General features: G+C 44.6%; 1 non-coding gene across 1 annotated transcript; it reads left to right on the top strand.

The window, feature by feature from the left end:
- Positions 1-1,324: 1,324 nt before the first annotated feature.
- trnar-ucu (transfer RNA arginine (anticodon UCU)) lies at positions 1,325-1,416 on the top strand. Its single transcript is given in 2 exon segments — positions 1,325-1,361; positions 1,381-1,416. It is a non-coding gene; the product is annotated as a tRNA-Arg (tRNA).
- The last annotated feature ends 7,369 nt before the right edge of the window (positions 1,417-8,785 follow it).

Below are 8,785 nucleotides of genomic sequence, written 5' to 3'. Positions count from 1 at the left end.
TCGGTCTCACACTTCAGAGTCACGCCTGCATATAAACACATTTCTGTTTCAGATTTTTACCTGAAGGTCGACAAATCACAAATCAAGAGGTAGGGAACAAACAAATCAAATATTTAAGAACGTTAACGGATAGAAAATTCACCATAAATGACAGAAAAAAATGAAGCAAACGGATCAAGATCAACAATTATCAAAAGGTAACAATTAAAGAAAGGAGAAGGGGAACCGATCAAATCGCTCCAAATAGTTTTTGAAAAATCCTTTTGGTTTTCATCTCAGTTTCTCTGTTAAGTTGGGGACGGACATCGAGAAATATTTTTCGCACCATCATAAAGACAATTAGAATAAAAATTTCACAAAGTCGGCCTTAATCTTACTTATACGATCGCATGTTATGTGTTTGTAAAACCTGCAATTGTTTTACCATTCTTTAAGTTTAGAGAGATGCTCTGAATATATGTTTTACATTGAAACGTAAGTGGATTAATAAAATAAAATGAGGAAATTTGTTTAAGAACATGAAGAGCTGCTTTTCCATGTTGGATATCGCGGTATATTTATTTACACAACTGTCATTTGTGAAATGATGGAATGTATTTATTTCTATATCTGTACGGATAAGCAAATCCCCACTGGATCATTTCCAGGAACCAGGCAAGTAAAAAAGTTAGTTTGTCAAACCCAAAACACCCGTTGGGATTTGCTGATTGAAAATTTCAATGGAAATCGAGATCATCATAAAGCATTGGAACAAATATACCCGCTGAGGTTTCGGGGTTGTAACTGATTGATTTATATCACTGAGTAACCTATTTTAAACAGGGTGAAGCTACAAATCTAGCAAAGTCTGGGTTAGAGAAGGAACTGATGAAAGTATCCAATTTAATTACACTGATTCCACAAACACTGCACACCACATCCCTTAAACATTGTTAACTCTTTCTACATAAAACTGGAGAGGGTGTAAATACCAAGTAACAGAAAAAAAGCTCATTAATGTATCAAACTTAATTTTGATATTGTTGCACAAACACTGAACATCCCATCCCTGAAACACGGTCCCGATCTAAAATCAGTCGGCAGGACCCTGAGCCACAGTGAAAATGCTGTGATTTCAACCTGGTTCAAAACACGCAGCCTTCTGATTTGGAGTCAGACGCGACTGTTCTTGCACCAGGCCCACAACAAGCGGCTGGAGCCGGATCCGTGGGTGATCCGTGCAGACTGCCGCCGCGGCTCTCGGAATGTGAGAAGCGGAAGCAGGAGCAGCCTGACCGCCTCAACCACAGCACAAGATCCCCGATCTCCCTCATGTTACATAACTGAGTCTGTGGCGCAATGGATAGCGTGTTGGACTTCTACTGAATGATTGGAGGAGGTATTCAAAGGTTGTGGGTTCAAGTCCCACCAGAGTTGGGTTTTAGTTTCGGGATCTGGGAAGTGATATTTTGCAGCAAAACCGCAACAGGATCATTAATGTCCGTCAAGGACGGGAAACTGCTCCCTGCACTTCATCTTCCACAAGTGGCTCCAGTCAAACCAGAATTTATGATTCTAAATCCATTCTGACCTGGATTGGAGAAACACTCTCAAGGAGGAGACTCAACATCATCTCAGACCGAAAGTCAATCTGCTGGACTTCCGGTTCTGTCAGACTGCATGTTCCTTCAGACAGGTTTTTAACTGGACACATGCATCCTGCTGCCGTGCGAGCATTGGTGCTTGAGGGGTAGAATTCTTGCTTGTAGTAATTCTGTTCCTGTAAAACTAGCTCCAGAAGTGTCGGATGGAAAGTATCCTGGCTGAGCGGTCTAAGGCGCTGATTTAAAGCTCTAGTTCAATCCCACGATTTGTCGATGGATCAAAATCATAGTTTGCGTCTCCAAAACCGCAGCCTCCCTCCGACAAACAAGTAATACTGAACATCTCATCTGCTATTGTAACAGCGTAGTCCGGAGGAACCACGTGGCAATACAAATGAATAGATGCATTTTGGAACACACCAATTGTACCTTTAACTCCGATCGAAATGTTCACAAGCAAAATGATTGCTTGTTCTCGGTGAGACTCGAATTAACAACCTCGGTATTTCCTGATCCTGTACTGTCATGTCAGGACCGCGCACTGACCGATTGCGCCGCGAGAGCCCGGTCACTCTGATCACCTGTCCCCTTCTGCTGGAAAGAATCTGAAGGTAAGAGGCCTTTACCTGTGGAAACGTGTCCAGTCACTGTGATGGAATTAATATCTGCACTTCCACTTTCAGCTTCTTTCACATCCTCTGCTCCATCGCACTGCAATCGGGTTTTCTGCGAACAGGTCAAAATGAACATTGCCAGAAATTCTATCAGTGGTAGGATTTGAACCCAGCGCCCACGCAGCGATTGGATTTATTATGTTCAAGCAGTGAGCTCCGTTCGCACAACGCCTTGCCAGTCTGTCACGTTTTGTTTAATGCCCAAATAAATAAATTGGAGCTAATTGACCGCATTTCCGCTGTGCCGCGGTTATTCTCCGTGGAGCAGAGAAGGATCAGAGGAGATTTGATAGAAGTGTTCAAAGTCATGAAGGGTTCAGATAAAGTTAATAAAGAGAAGTTGTTCCCATTGGCGGAAGTGTCGAGAATCAGAGGACACAGATTTGAGGTGATTGGCAAAAGAACCAAAGGCGACATGAGGAAAATCTTATTTACGCAGCGAGTAGCTATGATCTGGAATGCGCTGCCTGAAAAGGTGATGGAAGCAGATTCAATCGTGGCATTCAAAATGGAATTTGATAAATATTTGAAGGGGAAAATGCAGGGCCACGGGGAAAGGGACGGGGAATGGGACCAATGGGATTGTTCTTACAAAAGGCAGGTAAGGAATTGATGGGTCGAATGGCCTCCTTCTGTGGTGTGTTCATTCTATGATAAATATTATTTTACACACAGTGAATGGACCATCCCAAAAAGACTGCCCCGCGATAAAACAGAGTGATACTGAAGCGTGGTGAAAATGCAACAACCCCAACGTAATTCGAACACGCATTTTTTGGATTTAGAATCAAACCCGCTACCGTTGCGCCACGAGGTTCACAACGAACGCTTGGAGCCGGATCCATAAGAGGGAAATCAGTACCGGCCGCCGCAGGGACTCACAGAGGCGGAAGCAGTCGCAGCAACAGCGCAGGAGCCCCGCTCTCTCATCCAGCCGCTGCCCGGTCCCGGCCTGAGCCCTGTCTGGGATCCGCCTGCCGGTCTCTTTTATTGAACGGGACCGATCCAGTTTCAGCTCACACACAGGCTCAGGAATCCAACTCCTGAAAGATTCACTTCTTTAAACCTTGTTTCGATTCAGTGAATTGGGATTTAATTCAATCCTCATCTTCCCTCCCCTCTGTCAGTTCAGGACTTTATTTAAACCGATTCTTGGCGCTCTGTTTTACAGGGTGCAGGCGGTTTAAGCATTTCTCAGTCCCACTACTCCCATTAGTAACACTTTTTGCTGCTCAACCCTCAAATCCACAAAGTTATTGTCACTGCTGCTGCACAGGATTAAAGGAAGAGACGGATCCAGAAGCTGTTTAAAATTATTACTGACAAATCAGGATAAAAGGCAAAGGATACGGTCTGCTTCTCTGCCTGTCTGTCTGTCTATCTGCCTGTCTACCTGTATATCCGTCTGAATGCGTCTCTGCCTTATTGTCAGGCTTTTTGATTGTTGGTTGCAGGCATCCCTACCCGACTGAATGACCAAGTACCGGATCATGTGTCAGAATGAATGACTTTGACTAACTGTCTGCCTTTTTATGGACCTGAATGGCCACATTTCTGAGTTCATGTATTCGCTCTGTGTCACAATCCTGTCTCTGTCCCTCAGGAAGACAATACACACACAACATTCACACACCGACTTTGACTGAACGCAACTTTAATCTGCTGCAGTGTGTACCATCTACAAGATGCACTGCACCAACTCGCCAAGGCTTCTTCGACAGCACCTCCCAAGCCTGCGACCTCCAACACCGAGAAGGACAACGGCTGCAGAAACATGGGAAGAGCACGTTCACCTCCAAGTCACACACCATCCCGACTTGGAATGGTGTCATTCGTCATGCATTCATCGTCGCTGGATCAAAATCCTGAAACTCCCAATCTAACAGCACTGTGGGAGAACCGACACCGCACCGACTGCAGCGGTTCAAGAAGGCGGCTCACCACCACATTCTCAAGGGCAATTCGGGATGGGCAATTAATGCTGGCCTTGCCAGCGATGCCTAAATCCCATCAATTAACATCTTTATTCCTTCTGGAGTTGAATGATTTTGAAATTTTGAAGACTTTTTCCTGTGTAACTTGTGAAGTTTTGATCATTGAGATGTTTGTGAGGGGAAGCGGAAGAGGATTGGCGGCGTTCAGTGTGGGACATAAGTGATGTTGTCTAACGGAGAAGCGAAACAGTGCTATGAACTGAGCAAAGGTTTCTCTAGTTTAGCGGTCGTCAGGTTCGCCTCACATCCGGTTAGATCCCAGGCGGAAAAGTTATTTGGGAAGTTACTCCTGATGACCCTCCAGGGCTGAGCTTCACCTGTGAAAAGGCGCCGCTAATTGTTTGTTCCTGTTAAATTTAACAACGGCTCTATCACAGTCCTGGTGTCATAAACACTGAACATTTTTAAACAGACTCTTAAATTATTGTCTGGGAAATGAGAACGGATGAAAGTTCGTAACATGCAAAGCACAAAGTTTCGCTGTCACTCGTTAACTACGTCAGAATTTCCACCGGTCTGCAGCAGAAAGTTATTTGTTCATTAATGACGATTACAATTATTCATCTTTCACAGAGAATCATCGGTTTCGAGTATTAAATTCGTAATGTTCACAATTGGTTTGTTAAAATTATTTCCTTGACCGAGAATCGAACCCTCAGCACAAAGGTGAAACCATTACATCGTAAACACCAGCTGCCAGCCAGAAGATCAGTCGAAAGTCAGTTTACGCAAAGATTTCTGGAGATGGACCCCTGAATTTCTCCGCTCCTCGACAGTTCCGAACTTCACTCCATTTAGAAAATACTGTGATCTATTTTCGTTTCTCAGTGGATTATATCACACTTCCCCACATTGAATTCCATCTGTCACAGTTTTGTTCTCTAATTTAATCATCAATGGCCCTTTGCTACTTTCTGCTCCAATCTGCACTATTTACCGTGTCACCTATCTTGCTGGTTTCGTGGTGAAAACTGCCCTCCGCTTCACTGTAAGTGTAAAGAGGCAACTTTGTAGATGCCGTGTAGTGTTACAGAACGGCAGGATGGACCTGCTCGTTTCATCTCATCTCATTTTCTGGTAACGGGAATATTACTGAAATGGAGCCTGGTCAAATAACAGCTCAAGAAACCAATCGTCTCTACCACTGGAGACTGAGCCAACAACCATACAGGCATTTATGGGGCAAGTTGAGTCTGATGCTCAGAAATAATACCGCGCAGATCTTCACTCGTGCAAGCTGCACACCCATTATTTTATAAAAGTAAAGCGATTGGAGACAGCTGCTGCATTGGTCACTGCAGCCACAAGCTTTCGCGCGGTGAATTAATGGTTTAGTATAAAGCACATGGTGTCTCTGTGGTGTAATCGGTCAGCGCGTTCGGCTTTTAATTGTAAGGTTGGTGGTTTAAGCCCGCCCAGGATAACTTTTACCTCAGGATTCATTGACTCACTGCGCCAGGTTTCCAATGTGTGTTTTGTCTGCAAGAAAATGCACGGTCAAAATTGCCAGCGGAGCACGGCTGATATTCCACCATATTTCGGTCCGATAGCAGGCACATGAAAAATATTTAAAAATCCGAGATTGGCTACACGGCACTCAGAATTCTTTTTCACAGACAGGGTCCGAAGGGAGGACTCAATGGTTGCCGGAGAGATGGTTCATTCAGATATGGATACTTGTGCAGTGAGCGAGACCAGACTGCTACCGTGTTTTCACAATGAATGTCACTCCTTTATTTTGGAAAAGCAACATAGTTTGCACATTCCGACCGGGTTCAGCTGATTTGTGAGAGATCATTAAAGGCTCCTGCAGCGCTGTCTCGGCGAATAACAACAGTTCTAAGCCGCATTTCAGATGCGACAACAAAGCCATCAGTTTTCCGCTGTTCCCCAGCTCCCGGAGTGAGAGAGGCTGCGACAGCAGGATTTATGGAGGACCGGAGAGAGTGAAACTTTATTTGGGCTTTCGTGGGAAATCCAGTCAATGTGAATAAGAGCTCCTGGAATTGAACCAGTGAAACTGCCTGAGCGGGAATCAGATCCAAAGGCAACAGTGCCGTGCAGCCACTGTAAAATTTCGCTGCCACGCAGCCGATCGGTCATCCTTTCTATACACTGTGCCCATCCAAACTTGCTTTCTTGTACAATGCACGATATACAGCGATATCAGATTCAACACTAATTACTTCAAGTGAACAATATTATCCTCTGTTCACCAATTCGTTTTGAATGCACTCCTTGAATTATCATAATCAGTTTGCAGAATAGATTGCTCTGAAGCTCCATAAATGTTGAGACATTGGCTACGAACTCATCAGCTGGGCTGTAACTTTACTTTTTCTACCGTCTCAGCCTGCTGGTGTTGCCGGTTAGATCAGCTTTCACCATTCAAGGAAGCCTGAGAATTCTATCAGGGGACAAAACAGAGAGACAAGAGACAGAGTCAGGGACAAATACAGAGATGCAAGAAAATAAACAAAGGATATAAATGCCAGGTTCTGCACACTAGCAGAATTTAAGATGCTGATTGGGAGATATTCCTTCTCATGTCTTGAAATCTTGAAAGAGAACATTGGGCGCCCGCCACGATGGAATGTCTCTATTGCTTTGAAAAAGGTAAACCCGGTCAATTGGAGCTAGTTTATTCATTTGTACATTGAACAGATCGTTAAACAGTAACTCACCGAGTAAAATTCAAACCGGTGCAAGAAAACCCCAGTGGGGTATGAGTCTCACGTTTCAAACACTGGGCCATCGCAGCTGCACACAGCAGTTCTTGCACAGCTGTAGGTCATACTGCTTCGGGTTATCACAGTGCCTCCGCCAGACTGCATGTGCTTTCAAACAAGATTCCAAATGGACACATGCAGCAAATAGCCATGCGAGGACTGGTGCTATTGGTGTTGAATTCTCGCCTGTTTATCATGCGACCCGGGTTTGATACCTGGCCAATGCAGGATCGTTTTACATTCTGCACCAATGAGGAACACGGGAACAGGAGTCGGCCATTTCGCCCATCGAGCCTGTTCCGCTATTCAGTCCACAAAAAGCAGGACAATTCGAATCCGGCCAATCGCCGCGCCATTAGTCTGCTCTCAATCATCAGCAAAGTGATGGAAGATGTCGTCGACAGTGCTATCAAGCAGCACGAACCCACCAATAACCTATGAATCGATGCTCATTTTGGGTTCCACCAGGACAAATAGGCTCCAGATCTCATGACAGCCTTGGTCCAAATATGGAAAAAAGAGCTGAATTCCAGAGGTGAGGTGAGAGTGACTGCCCTTGACATCAAGACAGCATTTGACCGAGTGCGACATCAAGAAGCCCGAGTAAATTTGAAGTCAATGCAAATCAGGGAAAAAACTCTCCAGTGGTTGGAGTCATACCGAGCACAAAGGAAGATGGTAGTGGTTGTTGGAGGCCAATCATCTCAGCCCCTGGACATTGCTGCAGGAGTTCCTCAGGGCAGTGTCCTTGGCCCAACTATCTTCAGCTGCTTCATCAATGAACTTCCCTCCATCATAAGGTCAGAAATGGGGATGTTCGCTGATGATCGCACAGTGTTCAGTTCCATTCGCAACCACTCACATAATGAAGCAGTCCGTGCCCGCATACAGCAAGACCTGGACAACATCCAGGCTTGGGCTGATAAGTGGCAAGTAACATTAGAGCCAGACAAGTGCCAGTCTGGATACTTTCTAACCACCTCCCCTTGACACTCAACGGCATTACCATTCACTTAATCTAGTAATATCTCTCTGTAATCTTATTCTTCCATCTACACTGCTTACAATTCTGTCTATCTTTATGTCATCGACAAACTTGGATATGTGGTTCTCGATGCCGTCATCGAATATCAATGAGACCGCCTAAATTGGGGTAAATTCACATTGAGCTTCAATCTCCCTTCATCTTGAGCCATTTTATTTACATCGCGTGTGTTGCGCCGAGGAAAATACTGCACTCTGTCGTCTGGACCTCAAATATAATTCAATTCTCACAACTGCAAAGATGTCAGAATCCAATTGGTGACTTTTCACTAAAAAGCAGTGAAATAACAGGGCTGGTCTGGGATTTGAACCCGGGACCTCTCGCATATTCAATTGGTAAAACACCCAAAGCGAGAATCATACCGCGAGACCAACGAGCCACTAAGCAAAATATCGTGCAGCCAGTCTAAAATTTCACCAGCGTCTTCAGCCGATCGGCCATCCTTTCAAACCAATCTCGTTTTCTATCCCGATGCACAGCAATTTGTGGACAAACTATTTCCAGTCGCCAATATTAGCCTCTCTTAACCAAATTCGTTTCCAATGTACGGCTTGTTTTTTTAAATAAGAATTTTCAGAATTAGTTAATCTGAAGCTACATTGGCATCTGTCTCGGCATCGTCAGAGTACACAAGCTACCATAAGTATATTTTACTCCAATTGCTGTTTTATTTCACTGTGAGGGCGAAGAGACATAAATGTGGAGACATTAGCTCCGAATTTATCAGCTGGGTGGCACCTTTACTCAGTCTCAGTCTTTT

This window comes from Heptranchias perlo, chromosome 20, assembly GCF_035084215.1.
Source record: "Heptranchias perlo isolate sHepPer1 chromosome 20, sHepPer1.hap1, whole genome shotgun sequence".
Taxonomy (NCBI): domain Eukaryota; kingdom Metazoa; phylum Chordata; class Chondrichthyes; order Hexanchiformes; family Hexanchidae; genus Heptranchias; species Heptranchias perlo.
This window is presented reverse-complemented; position numbering and strand designations above follow the sequence as displayed.